The following is a 25732-nucleotide window of genomic DNA, read 5'->3' on the forward strand; positions in this document are numbered from 1 at the left end:
TAGCCTCTGCCAAGTGTGGGCAGATGAGAGCTACAGACTGCTGTAGACATCCCTGGGAAAGGCACAAGGGACACCCACACCTCAGAATCGTGTGGGCCGAGGGACTCTTCTCCATCACCTGCTGAAGGTGTTGGGCTCTGCAGACCAAGGGTCTTAACTCAGGGTCTCTTAAAATCTCATGTAAATTCAGGTGGGGAAAAGCTGCACATTTATTTCCATACATTTGGTTTCTTTTGTAATTGTGTATCCCATTGTGCCTTAAATTTTTTTTAGAATTTGTTTTTAAAATTTTTTTTGGAGCATAACTCTATGGGTTTTAAAAAATGTGTAGAGCTATGTCCCCTCTACTCAATCAACACATGCAAGTTTTAATCACCTTAAAAATCCTCCCTGACTGCAATTTTTCAGTCAGACCCTGTAATCCTATCTCTCACCCTTGGCAACCACTCATCAATCAACCACTCCACCCCTAGAATTTTGCCTTTTCCGTAATATCATGTAAGTGGAGAAACATATACTACATGGTGTTTTGAGTCTGGCTTCTTTCATTTAGCCTGAGGATTTAAGAATCATTCTTGCTATGTACATCAGTAGTTCATTCCACTTTACTGTGAGTAGTATTCTGTGGTACCACTGTACACAATTTGCTTATTCACCCCCATCGGATTGTTTCCATTTGGGGTCACTCAATGAATGAAATAGCCATAACATGTGCATATAGGCTTTTGTGAAAATATAGGTTTCCATTTCACATGGACAAGTGAGGATGGGGTTGTTGGATCACAAGTTAAAGGTGTGTTTAGTTTTATAAGAAAGATCCAAACTATTTTCCATCGCAGGTGTACCATTTGATTTCCTGCCAGCAATCTAGGAAACGTCTAGTTGCTCTATATGTTTGCCAACTTTGCTATTGTCAGTGTTTTTTTCCTTTTGAAGTTTTTGCCATTCTTACAGGTGAAGAGTGGTATTTCAATGCAGTTTTCCTTTGTATTTCCCTAGGGACTACCATATTAATATGGAACCTGTTTATCTCCTTTAGTAGTATCTGTTCAGAAAATCTTTTGCCTGTTTTAATAACTGGGCCATTAATGATACATGTTTTAGTTTTTTTTTTTAAATCTTTTTGAGACAGGGTCTCACTATGCAGTTCAGGCTGGCCTTGAGCTCACTTTGTAGCCCAGGCTGGTCTCGAACTCGCAACGATCCTCCTGCCTCAGCCTCCCGAGTGCTGGGATTACAGGCATGCGCCACCATGCCCGGCTTACATGTTTTAGTTTTTGCCATTAACAGCACTGCTCTGACAGGAAGCATCACTCCATGGTGAAAGAAATAAATGTCACCAGAAAGACTAACAACCCTGTAAAGACATGCTAGCTTTAAAGAATCTTTATGTTTTTATGTTTTTGCATTTTCTTGTGGCCTATTTACCTTGCTCAAAGACTGCCACACAATTTCCCAGGCAGTCGCTTGCCTGTGATAGAATGTACCCACCTGTGTGTGTACAAAGGGACTTCAGGACTTCTCCCTTCGTTCTTACCAGTGAGTGGCAAGGGATTTCTTCCACTTTGACTTAGGAAATTCTGCAGCCTTCTTTGGTTCTCCACGCAAATGGAGGAATCCTTCCATTTTTGTACAAAAATGTGAGCTAATACATTCCAGAAGAATAATCCTCTTCTCCACTTTGAATTAGGAGATTTTCATCATGCAGATTAAAAGTATAAACATGTGTTTTATCATTGCTTATTGTTACCTCTGTGACACCATGGACTTGACATATTCTTTTGTCTGGATCTGTTTTTTCATCATAGTTTTTCTGTGGGAACTCATTTCTTAGAAAAATGCTTTTTATCTATTTGAGATTTTTAATGTCTCTTTTAAGTGGGCAGACCCTTTTAAGCAACCAAGTTTTGACTTAGTCATAACTGAATCTATGAGTCAAATTTTGACACCATCTTCAGTAGTGAACATTTTTAGGGACCATAAAGACTATTTATAACCAATATATTAATCTTATTTTGCAGTCCTATTAATGAATGTAAGGCACAGAAATGTGGGCTATGTTATTTTGATTTTAGTTCAGTGAAGACTACCTATGAGTCTCTTCTTCTCCATCAAAAAAAGACAAATTTGAAAAATAAAATTATATGCAAGGTATATATTGAAAACTAATAAGTTAATCATTGCTTTAGAATGAGACTTCATAATAAGTAGATATCTTAAATTTTATATTTACAGTAATGTAGCCAAACACGCAAATATACATTAAGTGCCTATAGTTTGGGGATATAAGGTATATAAAAAAGACTTTTACCCTTCAGTTGTGTATGGTACCTCTGGGAAAATGAAGCCATAGAGGCACAGTGACAAAACAGGTTTAGAGGAACACCATGTCAAGGTCAAGCCTTGTCCCTCTCATGCAGGCATCTTGGGAGCTTCAGGGTTTTTGATGTCCACTTCCACTGCTTTTCTTTTCTTTTTTTCCACAGGCAGGAAAGATAGGAGGGTGAACAAAGGCACTTTGTTTGCACACATGTGTGTTCATGCCATCCTCCCATTCACTCCTTGACAGATTTCTATTGCTACCATTTGTGTCACGCACTTAATGTCTTATGATGATACCTGTTTCTTACCCTCCAGTGTCTGTGTATTAGAAACCCAGGCAGGCATGTCTGGCCCGGTTCTCTGCTTAGGATTCACAGGAAAAAGTCAGTGTGACCCATGCTTGTGCGCCTTGCTAGAGGGTCTGGGATGAGTTCATTTCTAAACTCAGTTGGCAGACTTCAGTTCCACAAGGTTGCAGGACTCAGGTCTCGGTTTCCGTGCCAGCTCTCAGCAGGGGGTGTCCTCATGTCAACGGGCTATCCTTGTTCCTTGTTCCCTTCCCTCTATTGCAGAGGCAGCTATGATAGGGTTCCTCTCCCGCTCCCTGTCTCCCTGACTTTCTTTCTGCCTCCTTTCTCTGACTTGTCTGCTCCTCACATGCTTTTAAAAGCTCGTGTGACTTTGTCAGGTCCTTGTGGATAATCCAGGATAATTTTCCTAATTTATATTCATCTTATTAAGAAACTTAATTCTTTATGCAAAATCTCTTCACAACAGTACCTAGATTAGTGTTTGATGGAAAAAAACCAAGGGGTAGAAATCCTTGGAGACATTTTTAGAATTCTACCTACCACCCCCAACACACACACACACACACACACACACACACACCACACACACACACACACACAGCAAAATGACAAAATTGGAGGTTTTCCTGTGTGACTGTTTGCAGCAAAAGGGATTTGTTTCCCTTTCAGAGACAATATGTGCTGTGATAATTCTATGGTATTTACACATTTGGTGTTTAAACCTCATGGACTGCATTATGCATATCTTTAGGAATACTCTTTACATAAATTAGGATGATTTTCTTTTTCCTGAAAACACTGCAGCATACCACACATTCTGGGTGGAAATGCGGAACTGTTTACACCATGTGCCAAATTAAACTCTGGGAAATCTGATGTACAATAAAAATGTGCTCCAATATATGCACTATTTTAAGTTTCCTAGGACTTTCTTTGCAAATATAATTGCAATTTAATATTAAAAAGCTATTTAATTATACTATCGAGAATGTATCTGAATTTCTCTGGCATTTTACAGAGAAAGTAATCTTAAAATATACCTCATTATTTTCCCCCATGCTCTTGCTTAGAATTGACCTCTTAGGATGGACCAATTTCTGTCATGTATGTGCAGAGAAGTAAAGCCTGAAAATTGGGGTTAGAGGATTGGGGTTCTATCACCTCTATCCAGCCTTCTCAGCTCTCTAGGCTGGGCTGTTTTGAGCAAGTCCTGTATTGTTCCTTCCATGAGGTTTTCAACATTCCCGTCATGGGAATCATAATCTTGAATCTAAGGTTTAATAAATGTCTAAGAAAATTCTTTATAAAGTGCTAGATACTCACTGGTTTTACACCCAAACTCAACACCTTAACACTCTCCCCCTCCCTCTCTCACATAGACACTCACACTTCTAGTTATTATAACTCTCTCAGCTTTCTTCTTCACAGTTGTATTGAAAACTTCCGGGATCACTAGACTAGATATAGTTTCTGAGTTTCTGAAATGTCCTTTGAAAAGGACGGTCTCAAAAATGACAGCAGAAAAGATGACGATGACGGCACATCTCCTTTCCTCCCTAGCTCTGAGAATGAGTTCACTAGGGGTGCCAAGCGCTAGCCACGTCTACATGATGTGCATTTCATTGCTTCAGCGTGGAGAGCCTGAGTGTGAATGTTGTTCTATGAGGGTGATATTCTTTTCTTTTAATGTGTTAAAATATTTATTTACTTTGGAGAAAGTCACACTCCCTGCTTTTTGAGACATGTCCTTGAAATGTATGAACCCTTCTAGAAATAAGGTGCCGTCCTCGAATTGAACTTGACCACATCTGCAAGTTGGAAAACCCAAGTTCCTCCATGGAAAGCTTTGTGCTGGTTTGACACTCTCAGAATGTCTTGTTCTTCTCCAAGCCTCAGTCCTGTCTTTGGAATAATGAAGCTCTCGTACACCAGACCTAAGTCACCTTCCTAGCTCAGGCCTGGCTGAGGAACTCCGGGGTTGACATGAGAACTCACAACGCCGACTTGCACAAAAGCCAGGTCTCCCAACCTCTGTCCCAGCTTCTCCAAGGGGAAGAAAGAGACATGTGTCCCCATACCTCTGGCCCAGCTCCACTGATGTCTTGGGTATAGGAGAGCAGGGGTGATACCTTTTCTGCGCTGTGTCTGGGTGGCTTCTGTACATCTCAGTGTATGGGAACTGGCTGAAAAGGAGGAGCTATTCTTCTAGCCATGGGGTAGTGGCTGCCCTTAAATAATGACCTCTAAGCTGAAGTGTCCTTAGTGGATCTGGTTCCAGAGCCAGCTTCCGCTCTCAGGCCGACATCTTCAGCTCTGTGAGGAGAGGGCTGCTGGTACAACGGGCCCCATGAGCATCCCATCTTCAAAGGGAAATTCCTGCTCAACTCCATCTCCTGTCCCTGCCTCTACATACCTCTGGCATTTGCAAACCCTCTCGTCAGCCTGTGCTTCCATCTGTCCCTGTCCCTCATTCTTCTGGTTTCCATGGAGAGGCTGGCAGCGGAATGTGTGACTGACAGTGTGTCCTTCTCCTGCAGCCCCTTCTGGGTGCCAGAGCCATGGGCTCCTCCCAGTTCCTTCCTTAGCTTCCCCCTACCCACTTACTGGCCAGGCCTCTGTGGTTCTTCATGCTCATGATCCAAAGCTGATGCGTGGCTCATGCAGCAGGATGCAGCTGGGTCAGGAGGAAAGCAGAGAGTTTATGACAAAAATCAGCCTTGGGGACATCTCAAGCACTGGCCTGGCGAGTGTGTCACATCATTTTAGACCAACACACCTCCCGGGTTTTTATGGCAGTCCCTGGAAGGAGAGAGGTTCCTGGTCTTCTCATCCGTCTGCAGCTCAGCAGAGGACACTCACCATGTCCGCATAAAGCCAGCCACTCTGTTCTTCCAGCCTGATCCAGCATCTGGGCCCTGCAACCACATCCTCTGCTAGCAGTACTTCCTCTGAGGAGCCCTGGTCTCCCTGGAAGGACCCCCTGTCACCCTGGGCACTTTCTCTGGTCTATTCTGCAGAGCCTGGACATGCTCTCAGCCCCCTCCCAAGGTGGTGCTGGGTACTGCATTTTCCTACCAGGCCTTGGCCCTGTGTGAGTCTCTCAGACATTCACAGCCTCTCCCCAGGGCCCTTGCTAAGATAAAAGCTTCTAGAAGGACTGACTGACTCTGAGGCCAGCAGAAGCAGATTCTTTGTCTGACATCAAGGCTGCCCTCTGCCCACCCTGCACATTCCTCACGGATGTGCAGCCAGCAGTGGACTCCTAGGCTCAGGTTTGCAGCTTTGGGAGTCCCTGGCTTTTTATGACAGAACATTTTATATGGAGTAGACTCTGCTGCAGCTCCCCAAACTGCAGACCAACCCTTCACTTTTTCTTCACTCTAACACATACTGTGTTTCTTACTTATATCTGACAATTACCCACTACTTGTAAGATATCCTAGGGGTTGATGTCATCTTTCTACCTTACACTGAATACTCTATACAAAAACAAACGCTAGGAACTTCATTCTGAGTAGCACAGTAGAGGTGATCCCATAGTGATGTTCATGCCAAGACTGTTTCCTAAATGGGCTTGAATTAAGAGGTTATATTTTAAATAATAACAAACCTTAAAGCTTGACATAATTTGAGCTGTTCATTCGAAGTTCATGGTATTTAATTAATCGTAGCTAGTTTGTATATCTGAGCTTGCCTGGATTTGGTGTCCTTTCTGACTCTAAATCTCCAGAGCCTGGGGACAGTACCTTGTTGCTCTGGGTCGCTGGACACAGATAGAGGGATGGTGGCATCCTTGACTCTCCTGGTTAAGAATTTCTCTAGAACCTGTGAAGATGTACATCATCACCTCCTGATGTCACACTTGCAGTAATCTCATGAGGGAGATGTCGCCTTATTTTACAAGAGGCCTAGGGGGTGAAGCAGTGTTCAGAATCATTCTAATGTTACTGACCCTGCTGAAGAGTTGACTTTGAAACCCTAGCCACGTAGGTGTTGTTTGCCCGTACCCCACATCCACCTCTCCTGACTCATGGAATGTTCAGAACCTTTCGCTTGGCAGATATTTTAGCTGACAATTAGCTGAGAATTTCTAACTCCAGTTTAGCTTAATGGTGAGCATTAAGTGTTTGTTGCTGTTTGTTGCTTTTCTTCGTCAAAAGATATCATTAACCATCCTTAGTACCATGAGGTGGCCTAAGAAACTGCGGGTATCAAGATCTGAGAGTCAATACCTGAATCAATATCCTCGATCAGTAGACAATTCTACTTTTCTGCAGACATAGCTCTGATATGTTCATTCTTGAAAATCCTCAGACAATAAGCAAACTACAAAAGTGAAGGTACTAATGCCAGTGTACTGACTGCATAATTTTTATTAATGGAATGAAAGTCCTAGATATGTAACTTGTATTTATTCACAAGATAATGGCTTTTGACAAATCTGCATCCTCTCAGAAGAAAAAGAAAGATACCTCCTCATGAATCATTTGATTTGTATTCCTCTTCATCATCTGGTACAGTGCTCTTATATTGGAATTGTTGAAAATCAAGTGATTCACAATTGTACAGTTGCCCAAATTAAAACATGAGTGGAATCTATAATAAGACTCCTGAATCTTCTAAGCTGAGAAGACGTCCAGGCAATTAGCCAAGGCAGGGAGACATTTTGCAGATGAGGAAACAGAGGCCCCGGGGATATTTCTGATCCATATAGAATCAATATCCTTGTAGGGGAAAAAGGGACACTTCTTTGTTTATGCTTTTTCAAAATAAGATACTTGTAGAGTGTGTGTGTGTGTGTGTGTGTGTGTGTGTGTATAAACATCGTTTTTCACCTATACATATCAACAGTTATAAGACTAATGTAATAACCTTTTTACATTTTTTTAAAGAAAAAAGGAAAAATTCCTATTCTCTTGCATTTCAGAGTGGCAGCCTGTCCAGATGTGATGCTCCTTTAAAGGTCAGGACACCTGGCTGCTTTGGAGTCCTGCCACTACTTGACTGTGTGGTAAGCTTCCTATGTGTTGGGGACCCGGCTTCTCAACTGTAAAAGGAACTGACATAAATGAAAAGATCACTAACACAGATAATGGTTGAGAATGAGCCAGCAGGGATGTCCCTTAATAAGGGTGGGGGATTGTTGTCTAGCAGGAACACTTAGTTCCTAACCCTGGACCATTGATCTGTTATGAATGTAATGTTGGTCAAATAGACATTTTAAAAAGTTTATATTTTTCCAATAAAAATGTTTTTATAATTGATTTTTTATGGTATCAAGTTATAATACATTGGTGTTACTTCTTAATATATTCTTTTTTAAATACGTATAGGAAACGTATAAATTTATAAATGTCAATGCTATTGTAACTATTTAGAATTGATAAAATAGAACTTGCGCCAGTCATTTCACTGAAGCAAAAATGGCCAGGAAGCCTCAATTTTCTTCTCACTGACCCTGCTGGGACCTTGAAAATCCCAGGGTGCTCTGTTGTGTTATCAGATCTTCCCCGAGGAGCTTGAGGAACCTATCATGCAAAAGCTGGCATGCAAAAGCTCCCCTCCCTTTGGACAAGTTTTGTGAATGCCTTTTCGAATAAAGGCTATGAACTAATCCTCATCATTCATTATATTTAAATAGCATACCATTCCAGTGAGATGCTTTTCCAGATGTTTCAATAAGTGACGCCATTTGCTTGTGGTTCATATTATAGCTTTTGCAGTACAAGGTGGTTTTAGAACTTTTGCTCTTATAAATAAAAGGGAATCAGTCCATCAATTAAAAATTCATCTTTGGATCCAGTATTTTTCATCATTTTTTTATTTTAGAAACTTTCTGTTCTTTTATAGCAAACATCTAGTGTTAGGTATGACTTTGGATGATGCATACAGTGTATAGTTTTTCTAACAGGGATCTCACATTTGAGGCCTAGTTGCTTCATTATAGAGGCTCAAACACAGGATTTTAAAATTCTGGCACATGTCTTCAGAGGATTATTTGCATAAAGGTCACTGCATCTGTATCTCTATGTTCAGGAGGATCCAGCTCCATAGATAGTATATACTTGGCCCTCACCAGCACTCTACTAATTCTAGGAAAGCAGTTCTGATGCGCAAAAACTGAAAGAGCCCACTAAGGAGATGTATCCACACAGCCAGGGCAGGCCAAGGCAAGGCCAGTGACCCCTAAGTTCAGCAAGCAGGGGCAGGGCCCAGATGAGCAAAGGGAAGAGATGGAACCTTAAAGGAGAGGCAGGGAGGCAGGGGAGGCTGGTGAAGATGGGGCAGGTGTAGACAGAGGGTGCTGGTGGAGACAGGTGGGTGCAGAGGAGATAGGGGAAGCAGGTAGAGACAGACGGAGGAAGTTGAAAGCCCAGCCCAGTCATGGTTCCCATTCATCCTGTTCATCCATCTTACATACTCATTGTTACAAGAACTCTGCTTTAACTTTGACATTTCCTTGATTAAATACCTGAATACTGTGTTAGCCTCATGAAAGAATTCATCCTGCATAGTCCATCAAACACGGCCTGTACCAGGCCCCTGCCAGCCTTTGACATCCACCACCCATCCTGCCACCTCCAGACTCACAGCCCTACGGATGGACTACAAGCACTCCCCTGACACCCCTGATGCAATCTTTGTTCCTGAACTGCCTTCTGCCTTCCTCTGGGAAGTCTTTGATGACTTTTTCCTTCTGTCATAGGGTGGGGTCCCTCTTCCTTCTGGGTAACTAGCACATTTCTTTTTATGACCAGTGTTGCTGCTTTCCCTGGCCTCGCACGCCAGCTCTGTACTAGGTGTTGTGACACAGCTGAGGCCCAGATGGGCATCCTGGTGTCAGAAGACAGGATGAATAGTGCCCAAGGAGGCTTTCTGTCTCAGTGCTCTTCCCTTGCTGTTGTCACCCCTAGTTCAGGAGAATATGAGTCTTCTGCAGACCAGCCTGTGCCTTCTCTCCTGCACCCTTGGTGCCTGACAGCTGCCACTGCTGAGGAGATCCAGGAAGTGCTTGTGGGATGAAGAGAGGAAGGGCTCCCTTGCAGAAAGGCGTGGATCTGAGTGGGAGGCAGGCAGGCACCCTGCTGGCAAAGGGGTCCCTGAACTGGAGAATGAAGAACTGGCAGGCAGACAGGCTGGAAAGCAGGGGGCTCATCTGTCCTTCTTGGGGAAGGAAGAGACCCTGTAACATCTGAGGTCAAAATTAGCATCACTGAAAGACAGCACTTTCCCCAAAAGTTAAAATCCAGAGCTTTAGATGAAACTTACCTTCCGACTAGATCCTTCCCTCTGCCTGCTCCTTCCCCATCCCAGGATCCCTGGAAAGCTGTCACTCAGCAACACTGGGAACAGTGTCTGTTTACAGGAGATCCACTCAGCACCTACGCTGACACAGGACCCTGGGGATCTCAAATGGAAATGCCAGAGGTGCTGACTGTGGGCAGGAGAGCCAGGCCACAGGGGTGGCAGCTTAGAGTAGTACCCCATAGGCATGCACACCTTCTGATTTTCAAGAGAAATGAAGCATCTAGAATTTTTGCTTTAAATGCTACAATTTAAAAATATAAGCAATGGAATTTTAAAAAATTTTGTGCCAAGTGAGCTAAATAGGCTCCATTTCCTGGCTGATAGCCAGTTGTCCACCCCAGTAACTATGTGTGGATGAAGTCTTGATTATTTCTTTATTTCCAGATATCCATTTCTCTGCCCTTTCTGTACACAACTCAACCTCTTCCATCTTGCTAAAACCACGTGAGTCTAGTCCTCAAGCGTTTTGTGATGGTTCTGTCATCCTGGTTTGTTGATACAGGCCTTGGAGCCCGTGTTCAGATCAGGTAGTTGGCAGAGTGGTGAACAGGTAAGGGCCACATAGTCCAGCCATCTCTGCAGGCCAAGGACAGAGCCACAAGCTGAAACATGGACACACAGTGATCAGGTTAGTGCAGCCGAGACTGTTGTCAGTAGGGGAAAGGCAAAGAAAACGGGCAAAATGTTGATGTACCTGCAAAGCTGAATGACTGTTTTTTCTTCAGCACTGGAGACTGAATCCTCATGCATTCTAGGCAGTCACTGTATCATTGCACTAGATCCCAGCCTTCACCAGGCTGGCATCAAACTTAGCCATCTTCCTACTTCAGCCCCCCAAGTACTGAATGCCTTTCTATAACACATTTCACAGGAAAAAAAAATAGGTCAGCATGACTCAAAACTCAGGCCAAGTCCCCTGCAGTCCAATCAAGAGTGTTTAGAGCTCCCTTGCCATGCTTGGAAGCTGGAGATCAGAAGTAATGAGCATGCACAGAAATGAAAAGAGAGCCACAAAGTCCAGGAAGATATTTTAAGCAAAGGGAACCAAGGAATCGTGCTCCATCTGCTAGCAGTTGGAATTTGTAAACATCACCAGGATAGAAGAATATTAAGGAAATGAGGAAGTCAGGGTTTTGAGTGTTGTGCATCAGCCTAAAATAAATTTTTGAAAAAAAAGTTTTTCTCTAAATTGTATGAAATTCTCAATTTAAAAGCAAATCAACTCAAATCAACTCATAAACTCACACATTGCCTTTGCAGACACTCAGTTTGAGCTTTTGTCTTTAGAGCTAAAAAAAAAAAAAAATCAAGTCAAACAGAGTGTCCACAATGGGTAGTAAACACACTCTAGTGTATGTGAATACTATGCAGCCATCGAAAGGAAGGAAATGCTGTCATATGCTCCAACATGGATGAGCTTGAAAGATACGCTATGGAAAATAAGCCAGCCATACAAGGACAAATACAGTGTAATTCCACTCATGGGAGCTTTCTTGAGTAGTCAGACACAAAAAGTGGAATGGTGAGTGCCAGGGGCTGGAGGAAGGGAGAAGAAAGAGCTTGTATTTACTGGGGATAGAGCTTCAGCTCAGAAGACGAGGACATGCTAGCGCTGGAGGTGGATGGTGGAGACAAAAAAGGATTAACTGGTAAATTTGATGTTGCTTGTATGTTACTTCAATTTTTGGAAAATCACACAGGAGTGAAACTTCAGCCACATCTGTGATCTCAGGGCTGTGACATCTTTAAGACAGGTTTCTTTCTTTAGCATCATGTATGCCAGCATCCTCCATGTTGAAACACATGACAGCATTTTCTTCTTCGTTCCTCAGAAGCAATTTGTCCCACATGGGCTGGGATACCCTGGTGACTTTGTGGCTAAGCAGAAACCTCAACCATTTTTTCATAACTCCGTCCTTCTCTTCCTGACTCTTCCAGGATTAGCACATCCTGTCCTACTGAAAACAAAAACACTCTTTAAATTCTGGAGAGGGTATTTAAGGAAATTCTTCCTGCACATGTTATTCAGAGTAAAACTTTCCACAAATCTGTATTTTTCTAGGTCTTAGATGGGTGTAAGTTTATCTCTAAAATTCTGGACTATACCAAGGTGATTTAAATTTTTCCTTAACTTTCTGTAAGGAACCCACAAACACAAAAGGGTTTGCCTGGCCATCTTTTGCTCTTTGTAACCAGTGTGTTGAACAACTTGCTCATCCTTTCTTAGCGGCCATTTGCTGCTAGCCTAAGGCCTTTGGGGATGCTTTGTGATTCTGTTGATTCCTACAGTTTTTAATGCATGCTGGAACTTTCCTGGCTTGTCCCACAGAGGAGAAGGTGATGGGGCAAGGCTGTTCAGACCTCCTGGCCAGTCACAGAGTCCAGTCTGAAGGAAGCTCAGTCAAGTTCCTTCCCACAGCAAGACAAGTGGGCAGTCATGGTGAGATTTCACCCACCAAAGTCCCAGTCCCCAAGAAGTTCTGCTGTCTAGACTGAGCCAGAGGCTTTTTGGGCCGACAAGTACCTCTGATTTCATTCTCTCAGGAAATGGAGCCACTCATTCCACAGTTGAGGAGCTTTCTACTTTCCAGGGGCATTTTGTTCCTTGGGTCTTCATTTCAGACCTCCTAGTCCTCAGATTTTCCAGTCTCAGAGTAGAACTAGGAAGGCATGTTCCCCTAAAACTAGAAAAGTAGTTACAGAGATTGTGCTCAGAGTTGGGCCCACCTAGCAGGGTGTGTGTATGTGTGGTGTGTGTGTGTGTGTGTGTGTGTGTGTGTGTGTGTTATAGGTATGCTGAGCTGGCTACAGACTTTAGATTGGAGAATGAAGAAGTATTTCCCGTTGTTCTTTGAGCTGGAAAATCCAATAGAATAGGTTTGTCGGGACAAGTTGGGAATCTGAAGACAGAGTACCCTAAGAGCAGGTGAAGCCGCTCCTGCCAGAGAAGCATGTAAACCAGTGGCCCAATTTGGACCTCAGGCTAGGGTGGAGGGCAACAGCAAACTGGGGCTCTGATGCTGGAAGGGCTGAAGTCCAGGGTAAGTTGCCAAACAGAAGGCTTCCCAGTGAAGATCCAAGGACCAGAACTGGGGTACAAAGTGGGACTGGATTTTTTTTTTTTTCTGAGACAGGGTTTCCCCATGCAGTTCAGGCTGGACTTGAGCTCACTTTGTAGCCCAGGCTTGTCTCAAACTTGCAACACTCCTCCTGCCTCAGCCTCCTGAGTGCTGAGATTACAGGCGTGCACCACCACACCTGGCCGGGACTGGAAATATAGAGTAAGATGCAATATCAGTGCAGCTTGACAGTCAGGGCCAGATCAGTGGCACTGGGGGGTGTCTTAGTCACTTTCTTGTTGCCGGGACAAAATACCAACCACTTAAAGGAGCAAAGGTTTATTTTGACTCACAATTACAGCCCATGGTCCACTGGCTCCAGGGCAGAATCGGCATGGCAGAAGGACCTGGGAGGAGGAAAGCTACTCATGTCATGGAAGCCAGGAAGCAGAGAGAGGAAAGAGGAGCCAGGGAGGGAGATGGACCCTTCTAGCTTCCAACCCCAGTGACCAGCCTCTTCTGGCCAGGTCTCACCTCCCAACCAGCACACTCAGCTGCTGAATTTACCAGTGGATGTTTCTCCCAATGAGTATCATATACCAAGTGTAGTATGCAAATCAGATACCAACCATCCTTCAAAAGCTCTGCTTCTAGATATGAGAGTTTTGGGGAACATTTCAGATCCAAACCATGACAGGGAGATATTTGGTAAATTGGATGAGTTATTTGAGGGATAGATGGATAGGTAGAGGGATGATTGGATGCTACGAAGATGGTTGGATGTGTGGAAGGAAGGAAGGAGGTAGAAGGATGAAAGGGTAGGTAGACATATGATTGATCTACCCAGGATGGAGGATAGAAAAGATCATATCATGAAGGGCCTCTACGGAATTCAAATATAATGTAGGAAGCCATTTAAGAACTTTAAGGCTGGGCATGGTGGCACATGCCTGTAATCCCAGCACTTGGGAGGCTGGGGAAGGAGGAGCTTAGTGAATTCGAGACTAGCCTGGGCTACAAAGTGAACTCAAGGCCAGCCTGAATTGCATAGCAAGACCCTGTCTCAAAAAGACAAAAAAAAAAAAAAAAAAAAAAAAGAAAGAAAGCAATTTAAGCAGGGAACTGACAAGTAGAGTTGTATGTTTGATCAGTCTCTGTGATACATGTGTCTAACAGGCTGGTAAGAGGTGCAGACTAGAACCAAGAGACTAGTTGAGGGGTTGTTATAGTGAGTGATAATAATGACCTAGAATTTGGTAAATGCCAATGGAGTGGAGAAAATGGGCAGCTACCACAAAATTTTAAAAAATGCATATTTCAGAAATAGTTGGCTATTACTTAGATGTGTTAGTAAGTGAGGGAGACTTCCAGGATGATCTCCAGTGCAGTGGGCAGCTGAGGGGATGGTGGTTTATTTTATCAAGATAATAGAAAAGAGTGTGAAGACAGGATTATCATGACTGTCACTGGCCTGTCTGCAAGCCTGTATCCTTCCCTGAATCTCAGGGCAGGTGTCAGTACTTCTTCACTCTTTGCTGAATCCCCTGACTTTTGTGTGGTGCCAGGTATGTGGTTCGTATCTGGAGCTGTTGGACTAACAAGTGAATATGATGAAGTTTTGGTTAGATCATCTCTGAGGACCTTCTCCCCAACTGTGCTGCTCTTGTGACATCCACACAGGAAGGCAGAAAGGGGGTTGCATGAGGAACTGGAGGGTAGTGTGGAGAAGCTTTCACAGGTAAACTAGCATAGGGGAAAAGGCCTCCGTGTCTGGCCTCAGGCCCATGGTGACATGCCAGCCAGACCTTGGGCTCCTTGCCATGGGCACCTGTGTCTCACTCACTGTTCTGGGAACTTATTTGCAGAGGCTTCTTCCTCCTGACCCGTGGCACAAACAGGGAATACTGTTTTAAAGAAAGCTAGTATGGACAGAGTGCATGTTGCCTTCATCTACAGGAACAGTTTGGCATTGAATCAAAGCCTCCCTATTTTGACATATCCCTGGAGAAGCAGGTCATTTGTTGCTTGGGTAGTCAGAGAGCTCCACACAGTGAGACGTTTGGCCTGAGGGGCTTTGATTTTCTCAAGGCTCTAAGGCTAAGGGTGAGGAGCCATTTGGTTTCTCCCTTAGTGATGCATTTCTTTCCCTTACTCTGAGGTAAATAGGCATAGAAATGCATTCTCTGCTTTACCCTCCATCACAAGTGTCCCCTTCACAGAAATGCCATTACTGGGGGTCTCTCCTGGTAGAGGTGGCCATCAGTCATTCTTGCAGGATGTTCTGCCTTTGGCTTTGCACAACTGCAGGAAATCCCCTACACAACTATTCACAGGCTTCTGAGATGCATCAGTGTGTGGCCACACTGTGCACCTCTGTGGAAGGTGGACCAGGAATAGAGCTAGGAGGAACCTGCCAGAGTGCAGGGAGGTGCCTGAAGAAGCAACAGCAGATGCTGGGCCAGCGGAGAAGTGTCTTTCAAGTTCACTGAAAGGTGGGTGAGGAATGCAAGTATGGCTTCTTTCTTCAGGGTCTTCCCTTCACAATCAGGCAGGGAATAAAGCTCCTTCAACAATTACATGTGAAAGGGAGTTGTACAGACAACTCAGCCCATGAGACAAAAAAGAGAGGGCTTCTCATTCCTCACTGTCACTCCATGTTTGCCGCCCCTAACAGTTCTGAAACAGAGACAACTTACGAGAGTCACCAGCCAACCTTCAAAATGAGACAGTTGAGCTGTTCTCGATGGGCCTCTACTGTCAGAAATCGTCCGCAAACTCCACTCCTTTTGAGAATATCCACAGCATAAACTGTTTCTAACACTTTTCTTATCTGCTTCAAAAAGATTTTGGGTGTTTTGACTACCGTCCCAAAGATAGGAGAACATTGTGCTCTCTAGTGAGAAAACTTCCTTAGGACAAATACAGCAGTGTAACTATATCACTCTTCCCCTAAATGATTTCATACTTACGTTAAGGGAAACAAGAAGTCATGCACTGAAATTCTCAAGTGGCTGAAAATAAATGCACTTGTTTAATTTGATCATGTAATTCATTAATTTAATTTGAGACCCCCACTGGGCCCAAATATGAAGAAAAGACCTACGTGGAAGAAAAGTATACATGGAGAACAAATGCTCATTGGTGCATAAACTATTTGACTGATGTTGTTCACCTACTATGTGGCTGAGCCTGCTCAAGATCCTGAAAAGAAAAAGAGCTCTCTGCCCTCATTTCAGGAGCAATCAGTAAAGACATGAATACAGCGATGCATATAGTGGCCAAAAAAATAAATTAAAAATGTGAATATCCTTCAGTGGGGAAAGGTTGCAAAAAGATAGTCTGTGCTTCCTTACCATGGAACAGTATGCAGCCCCTTGAAAGTATTCATCAGACCTCTCAGGGCTGACAGGGCAGGATTCCTCTGCTGCTGTGACAAGTGAGAAGAGTGAGATGCATGACCTCCCTGAAGCCTATACCTGTGCACGCTGATTCATCTGTAATTGTATGCACAGAGGTGTGCAAGGACATATTACAAGTCAACACAAAGACTGTGCAGAGCAGAAGTAAAAAAGAGAAGGAAGGAGAAGAAAGAAAACAAGGATTGTAGAAGGCTGTGAGTTTTAAAATATCACATATCCTGTGATTTATACCAAATTGATGTACATGGAGGAGGACTTGTACCATGGGACAGCACTGAAATGTTAGCAGTTGTCCTTTCTTTTTATATTAGTTTTGCATTGCTCAAATGTTGTTACGGTAAGCATTTTAATCACCTTCATTTATGGATCAGAGAAGTTTTATTTTCTCCTTTTTATTTTATAAAGGTTCTATCTCCCTGTTTTTCATTACCTGTCTTTTTCTGCTCTTTATTTATATTTTGGATTTCTCATATTAGAGAAACCATGTGAAATGTAAACTTCTGTGTCTTATTTATTTCACTTAACAAAAGATAGACGTAGAGCAAAGAAGGAAAAAGAAGGGGATCTGCAATAATTAAGATGTGCTATGTACATGTACCAACTCCCCCAAATGAATGTAATCATTATGCATTGCAAACGTGTACTAATAAAAAAATTAATTAAGGGCTGGGGATTTAGCTCAATGGCCCAGCACCTGCTTGGCAAGTGTGAGGTCCTGAGTTCTATTCCCTTCACCCAAAAAAACAAAAAAGCAAAAAAAAAAGAAAATAATTAATAAAAAAGTTTTATTTTTATTTTGAAAAAGTAAGCTTGGAGTTTAAAGAAAAATAAGTACAGGTTATCAGAGGTATTTGCTTTTAAAGTTGGACAAGCCCATCTATGTTCAAAAGCTTCTCTTTTCAGAAACTTCCCCTGAACTATCTTCTTCAACTGTTAGGAAATAGTGCTCAAGTATTTGCATATCCAGAGGCCCATTTTTCCCCTGTGCTTTGTGTTAGAAGTCTGTTTCTGTTTTTAAAGAGTGCAAGTGAGGGCTGGGGAAATAGCTCAATGGCACAGTGCCTGCCTGGCAAGCGCAAGATCCTAAGTTTGATTCCTGGTACCAAGAAAAAAAAAGTGCAAGTGAATCCTCTGGGCTTACATTTTATTTATCCATCTAGCAATGCTGAAGCCTCGGATAAGTCTGTCATTTTACCTTGCCTTTGGACAAATTTTCACGGAGCATTTAAATGCATACTTTTTTGGTGTCTGGCCATCCTGCTCATATTCAAAGAGCTCTCCTTTCCCTGGAACACCCCATAACTCCCTGAGGGATCTGTGGGATGCCAGACATGCTCTTTTTTTAATTTTTATTTTTATTAGTACACATTTGAAGTATGTAATGATTACATGCTCTTTTATGGAAAATATTTTGCCTGGGGCACATATTCTCAAGAAAAATTCTTGACTTTTAAAATTCAGTATACAAGCAAAAATTGGCCCAGGCCTGTATGATTGGCAAAGCTGAGTGTCTCTGAAACACAGGAGACTGAGTGAAGGGGAATCTAAGGGAACGTGATGGGAGACGTGGGGGAAGCTCATCAGGAAATTGGGGACCACATTATGAAGGATGTCCCATGCTATGCAGAACTGAAGATTTTGAGCCCTAGAGGTAAATCAGATGTGTCGAGCCACTCTGTTGCCCCACTGAAAGGCAGACAAGGATGGGTGAGTCGAGATTCAGAAGACCTACACGGAGCCAGAGTTTGGAGAGGCATATCCCGTAGTTTCCTTCTTTTTAAATCGGCTTTAATTGTTAGATTAGTTTTAAATTCACAGCAAAACTGAGTGGAAAATAAAGAAGTTCCCTAAATCCACCTTCCCCCTACACACACACACACACACACACATACACCGAGTCTCACACGTTTTAAATATTCTGCATGAGAGTGGCATATTTATTATTATGGAGCCATATTAAAGTGTCATTTCCATAGTCATTTCCATAAAGTGTCTAATCCATAGTTGACATTAGAGTATATTGCTGGTGTTGTAGATAATATAGGTTTGGACAAATATATGACATGTATCCACTATTATAGTGCCTTACAGGGTAGTTAAATTCTCTCTCCCTCCCTCTGAACTCTGCAGGGAAACCACTGACAGTTTTTACTCTATTCATGGTTTTATCTTTTTCATGATGTCATATAGTTGGAATCATACAGTATGTTGTCTTTTCAGATTGGCTTCTTTTACTTAGTAATATGTATGTAAGTTTCCTTGATGCTTTTCATGACTCGATACCTCATTTCTTTTTAGTGCTGAATAATATTCTGTTGTCTCAGTGCACTGCAGTTTGTTTATTCATTCTCCTACTTAAGGCCATCTTAGTTGCTTCCAAGTTTTACCAGTAATGAATCAAGCTACTGTATATATGCGTTTGTGTTTTCTTGTGCAGACATAAATTATCATTTTAGCAAGAAACAGGCTTGCAAAATCATATGATATGGTATGTTTACTTTTTTAAGGAATAGACAAACTTCCTTCCAGAGTGCTAGTACCATTGTTCACTTATAGCAATGAATGAAAGTTACTGTTCCTCCACCTTCACTAGCGTTTGGTGCTGTCAGTATTTTGGACTTTGCCATTTTAATAGGTGTATAGTGGTATTTTGGTGTTGTTTTAATTTGTAATTCTCTAATGACAGATAATCAGAATCTGTTTATTGTTTTTTGTTTTTTGGTTTTTTTGTCTTTTTGAGACAGGGTCTCGATGTACAGTTCAGACTGGGCTTGAACTCACTTTGTAGCCCAGGCTGGTCTTGAAATCACAATGATCCTCCTGCTTCAGCCTCCCAAGAGCTAGGATTACAGGCCTAGGGCACCATGCCTGGCGAGAGTCTTTTAAGCTTATTTTCCATTATGTATATCTTCTTTTCTGAGGTATCTGTTCAAGTCTTTGCCCCTTTTTTAATCAAGTTGTTCATTTTCTTAGTTTTTTAAAAAGAAAATTAAAATATAAAAAATAAATTAAAATTAAAATTTTAAATTAGAAAATTAAAATATATAAAAGAAAATTTAAAAATAACAAAATAACAGCAAAATAGACAAAAACAAAATAACACAAAAACAATAAAAATGAAACAAGGTTTCAAAACAAAATGATAGGAATTAACAGTGGTTGTTATATTACATATTATTGTCTTCAACAAAGTTCCTCAGATTACCATATGTAAGAATGTGAGACTGATCAAACCATTAAAGAGCATAAAAAATAATTTTTTTTCTCAATGGTTGTTGTTGAAAACACATAGTAATAAACATACATCCATTTACAAAATAGCATAGGAACAATAGAAACATTACAGAGTTATGCACAGATTGGTAGTAAATTATCATTGGCTGCTGTAATATATGTTGGTATCTTCAAAGTGGCTTTTCAGGAAAACAAAGATATGCAAGAAAGATCTAACAAGTAGTTACAGCCTAAGGGTTGTAAAAAAATGGCAGGTTACCTCCTCATCAGTGACTCCTTTCACTGAGGTGTGATGGCTGGAAGAAAGGCCAGGATTGAAAAGAAGGACCAAGAGACTAGCACCAGTGTCCAACAATAGGCTGTTTATTTTTTCTTCTATGGTCATGATTATATGGGGCTCCTCCTTGAAAATAATGGTCTGGCCAGAGGGAGAAGACAGAGTGTGCCCTGCGCCCCTTCATTCATGTTTGACCAGCTGGTAGGAGGAGTCTGAGATCTGGGGCTTTCCCTTCAGAGGGCAGTCTGACCTCTAGTGGTCACCTTTACAGTCAAGGCATGGCCCAGGGGGCTTCTTAGGGCAGTCCCCCTTGAGATGGCCTGGCTTTTGACAGCCGTAGCAGATGAATGTAGTCAACAAGTTCTTCTTGGGGCCCTGAGAATCAGACTTAGGGTCTGTTTCTCTTAGTGCTTCAACAAAGGTAGCTGTTTTTTCTCGGTCTCTTTGTTTTGTCTCCTTGGCCTCCTCCTCCTCACAGCTATAAAATACTGAGGAGGCAATTCTTACTAACATCTCAAGTGAGCCATCTGGGGCAAAAGCCATTTTTTGTAGCTTTTTTCTACTATTTGGGGCTGACTGAGTAATAAACTTATCTTTAAGACTAGTTTGTCCCTCTACTGAACTGGGATCCAGGGAAGTATGCTTTATTAGTGCCTCTTGTCTAAGAAAGCAGAGAGGTGTTCTCTCCAGCCTCCCAGTGCATTGGGATCCCACAACCACTTAGTGTCCTCTCCCCAACCATCAACACAGGTGGCAGGAACATGTGGATGAAGTCCTCAGCCTGCTAGTCAGTCTCAGCACCATCAGGTGCAAAGTGTCCCAGGCAGGCAACCTAGACACATACCTTCTCATTGAAGGCGGTTCTTCAAAATCTGAATATTGGGCACCCATGTAATCCATGAAGTCTCACTGCAGACCTCTTCAGAGCTCCATTTGCTCCTCCACTGCAGCCTGTACAGTTAGGGGAAGAAGGGTCTCCCCAGGTATTGTACAAGGTCCTCCTGGTTTCCAGCTCCCAAATGGCTCCCACGTCCCCAGTCAGCTTGACCTCTGAGTCATCGGGCATCAGTACTCTTGTGTTCTCTGAGTCCTTGTTCATCAGCTGCTCCTTCGCTGACTCTGGACATTTCTGGCTCTCAAGGACAGGGCCAAGAGTGACCCACCATGTGGCATGTTTTCCCGGAGATTTCTCCGTGTTGGGACTGTTTATGCATGTCTCCGGGTGGGCCTATTGTGTCAGTGCTTCTCTGTGGCATGGCATTTCTTGACTGTGCAGCAGCGGCTGGCCCGAGGGCTGGCTCACATCTCCATGCCACTTCCCGGGCGCCTGCTGCCTGCCTTTCCGGGCACCTGCATGGCCTCCCGGAGTGGGTGCCTGTGGCCTGCCTGCCTCCCCAGGCACCTGCATGGCCGGGTGCACCAGACCTCCTAAAAAATAATTTTAAAAAACCCTTAGAAACGATACAGAGCTTCACTAAACAAGATGATAGGAATTCACCAGTGGTTGTTATACTGAACATTGTTGTCTTCAGATTCGCTGTTCAGATTACCAGATATAAGCATGCAAAACTGGTCAAAAATATTTTAAGTATTAACTGTTCCTTTCAATAAACCAATAGATGTCAGCAGTACAATTATCCCAGCTATCCTTCTATATATACATATTTTTTCCCCTTCCTTCTTTTTCTTCTTTCCCTCATCCTGGTAGTTTTTGAGTTTTAATAGTTCTTTGTACATTTTTAATAGTCCTTTATGAGACATATCTTTTGTAAGTATTTTCTCTATCAGTCTTATTTTCTCACTATCTTGACAGGTCTTCTGCAGAGCAGAAGTTAGTAACTGTAATGAAGTCTAGTTTGTCAATTATTTATTTTATCAGTTGTATCTTTGCTGTTTTATCTACAAAGTTATTGTAATACTTAAGGTCATCTAGATTTTCTCTTATGTTATCTTCTAGGGTTTTATAATTTTACATTTTACATTTAGATCTGTGATCCATTTATGTTAGATATTTGTGAAGGGCATAATGTCTATGTCTAGATCCATTCCTGTGTGGATATTCCAGTTGTCCTAGAACTATCTATTTAAAAGACTTGGTGACATTGTATTGTCAGATCCATGTGGGTCTATTTCTTGGTTTTTCATTCTGTTCCATTAAGCTATATAACTATTCTCTCACCAATACCATTCTGTCTCAATTACTATCCCTTTATAAAAAGTCTTAAAGTTGAGTAGAATAATTCCTCTGATTTTTATTTTCTTCTTCAATAATGTTGTGACTATTCTTGACCTTTTATCTCACTATATAAACTTTAGAATCACTTTGATGATTGCCATTTTAGAATCTGAGTATTTTGACTGCATCTGCATTAAATGTATAAGGCAAGTTGAAGGAACTGACATTTCAACTATTAAGTTTTCCTTTTCATGGACATGCAATATTTCTTCATTTATTTAATTCTCAATTTGTACTTTTGATATAGATTTTGTACATAATGTGCTAGATTTTGAAGTTGATATTTCATCTTGGAAGGTGCTAATATAAATCATATTGTATTTTTAATTTCAAATTTTATATGTTTATTTCTGTTATATACAAAAGTTACTGACTTTTTTATAATAACATTCACCTTGCAACTTTACAATCATTGCTTATGTTTCAGGATAATTTTTGGTGAATTCTTCCAGATTTTCTTCATAGATGGTCCTGTCATCTGTGAACAAAAGCAGTTTTATTTCTTACTTCCCAAACTACGCACCTTTTATTTCCTTTTTTTGGTCTCATCGCATTAATGAAGAATTCTAGAACAATATTGAAAAGGAGTAGTGAGGACATTCTTGCATTGTTCCTACTCTTAGTGGGAAAAAAAATCTATTTTTTATGATTCAGTATATTAGGAGTAGGCTTTTGGTAAAAATTCTTTATCAGTTTGCAGGAGTTCCTCTCTATTCTTAGTTTATGGAGAGTTTTCATCATGATTGTTTTGGATTTTTTCAAATGTTTTTTCTGTGTTTGTTCATATAATAATAATTTGTTCCTCTTTAGGGATACAATCTACTGGAATAAAATTCCCTTGGCTATGTTGCATAATTACTTTGTGCATTATTAGATTCAACTTATTAACATTTTGTTGAGGATTTGGCATCTATGATCATGAAAGATATTGGCCCATAATTTTGTTTTTTTGTAATGTCTTGGCAGTATATGAGGTAGCATCCCACCTCTAACTTCTGGAAGAGATTAAGCATTGGCTTATTTTTTCTTTAGATACTCAGTCAAATTCACTATTGACCTACCTGTTCTTTGTACTTCCTGCTTTAGAATGTTTTGACTAATTGATTAATTTCCTTTAATCGATCCAATTCTATTCAAATCTCTCTTTCTCCTCCTCCCCACCTCAAGAAATCTGGGTTAACTACAGGTTGGGGCTTGAAGGGAGTGGAAAAAGACAGCACAAGTGTATCCTAAAAGGTTGCTCAGTTTACACTTTCACTCACAGATTCATTTGCTTAGTTGTTCCACCACCCCCTTCAGGACCTGTTAACCAGGAATAAATCCAGACTCAGAATGACAACGTGTGCCTTTCTTATGCCTTCTCGTGCTTTTCCTTATATTACTTCTTTTTCATTTTTAAAATGTAATTGCATTCCTCCAGCTCTCTCCTATTACTTATACTTTGTAATAATTATCAAAGTAAGCTTAAGGGAAGACAACGTTCCTAAATTTACAAAGAAAATTATTTCTAAGCAAATTAGGAGTGTAAGTGGGTTGCTGAGAAGATGCTGTGTCTAAAGCAGAACAGTTTTCAAATGGCCTGCAGCACTTTTTCTGTAACGGGTTAGGGCGCAGCTATGCAGTCAGACCTGCCGGCCCGTAACCCTGGCTCAGCCACTTGGCAGCAGGGTATCTCTGTAGTTCTCAGTTCCCGCGCTTGTAAATGCAAACAGTAACATCAAGCTTTTAGGCTGCTTCTGAGGGTGCATGAGGTGATACTCTGACGCTTCTAACAAAATGCTTGGTGAGCCGCTGATGGTAGTGCTTATATTTATTATTAATTCATTCAAAGGGAGATTTATTGAGATTCTCTTCGCTGCTACAGGGATGTAAAGATATAAAGTTAGTGCTTGTCCTTGTGAAGCATATAATCCTCTTGGGGAGCTAGGATGATACAGATGATTACAATAGAAAATGGAAAGTGATAAAAGAGCAAAAGAAACAAAGAATGGCAAATGCGGGTCAGAAAGGAGGTGGATTCCTTCGGCTTGGGCAGTCTTGCCAGTACCTGGGGACTTGAGATAGCGTCTCTGAACAGTCAGGTGTGGTACCCCGTGTGGATGTTGAAAGGTGATGCTGGTCTTTCTGCAGGGGTCTCCAGCGTCTCTGTGTGCTTCCACACTGCAGGCACTCAGTAGGCGAAGCCTGAGGACACACAGCAACAGGAGGGCTGCCTCTGCTTGCTCATAGCCATGATGTCTTGTTTGGCCTTTGAAAGGGTCTTGGTCAACTCATTCTGCCTGGTGTCCTCTGATGACTTCTCTACTGTGAACTTACGGGTTCTGTTCTGCTCATCAGACTCAGCTCCTCTGGCAGTATGTCTCTTTGAGATCTTGTCCCTGCCACCTGCTTTACCTGCTCCCTGACTTCCTGAATCTCCTATCCTCCATTTTTCAGTATCCCTGAAAGTGAGTCCCAGTTATCTTTGGACCTTGTAGCTTAATAAATTTGCTATCACCTGGATCTTGCTTTAATTTATGAGTGCTTAGCTCCATTCATCCAAAACTGTGAGGCTTTTTCTTATCCAGGAACAAGTGGGCCCTCCAGCCCTGCCTCATGGCTGTCAGTGGGCATTCAGACCATGCCAAGGATGGCTTCCTAGGGTGGAGCTGCAGATTTACGAGGGGCTTGCTCATCCCCACGTGTCCAGCATACATGTGGCCTTCTCCAGGGGCATAGAAGTGCTTATTTCAGCCCTCACAAATGAAAACGATTAGACATTCAGTGAAGTACCCCAGCTGCAGTCTGATTATTTCATATCGTTATTGGTGACAGCGTCTCCTTTTGGGAGCAGGGCTGGCCGAGGTGAGATGAGAACAGCGCAGGACTTGTTGAGGAGCTGTTTGGAAGGCACCCGGCGTGGAGAATTGAAAATGAATCTTTAGAGGCTGTGTGGGCGGGGGTGGCTGGAAGGGGGAGTGTCGGAAAAGGCCCGCAGCTGGCATTTTTCTCTGCAGATGCCTTTCCTCCTGTGACTGGGCAGCAAGACTGTGGTCAGTCAGGGAACAAGGGACTCCCAGGAGGCTACCAGGGTAGCCTTGAACTTGAGCATGAACTGCTGCTGCATTGCACAAGGGCAGAGACTTCCTTGAACTATGCTATCCTACCCACACCTCACCTGCCGCAGGCATGCAAGAGGCAGAGGGGAGGGGTTGTGGCCTCTGGGACCGGTTATCCTCTGCAGCTATGTGACTCTTCCTGTGCAGCACTGTGTCTGTCCTCAACTGTCACTGCCCATGGTGATCATATACAGGGTTGAGCATTGCTAAAAAGAATTAAGTTGTGTCATGTACATGTACCAACTACCCACAATGACCATATTCATGATGTACCTCAAACATGTATGTACTATTTTTTAAAAAAACCTAATTAAATGAATAAATAAAAATTCCAAATTCCAAATGTTCCAAAGTCCAAGACTTTAGAAAAGCAGCATGATGCCACAGGTGGAAAATTCCACACCCGACCTCCTGTGCCAGGTCATAATCAAAATGCATGTTCATTAAAGTACTGTATAAAATTTCCTT

At 42.2% G+C, this 25732-nt stretch overlaps 1 protein-coding gene across 2 annotated transcripts in view; it reads left to right on the forward strand.

Annotated features, from left to right (window-relative positions):
• Ptpre (protein tyrosine phosphatase, receptor type, E) overlaps positions 1-25732 on the forward strand; it is a 149329-nt gene that overhangs the window by 17568 nt on the left and 106029 nt on the right. For both annotated transcript variants that reach the window (XM_013503075.1, XM_005402013.2), the window contains exon 2: positions 7561-7644. The gene's annotated coding sequence lies outside the window, so the exon portion shown is untranslated. The remainder of the gene's footprint in view (positions 1-7560; positions 7645-25732) is intronic.

The sequence above is a fragment of the Chinchilla lanigera genome, unplaced genomic scaffold (assembly GCF_000276665.1).
Source record: "Chinchilla lanigera isolate Chin_1 unplaced genomic scaffold, ChiLan1.0 scaffold00076, whole genome shotgun sequence".
NCBI classification, from domain to species: Eukaryota; Metazoa; Chordata; class Mammalia; order Rodentia; family Chinchillidae; genus Chinchilla; species Chinchilla lanigera.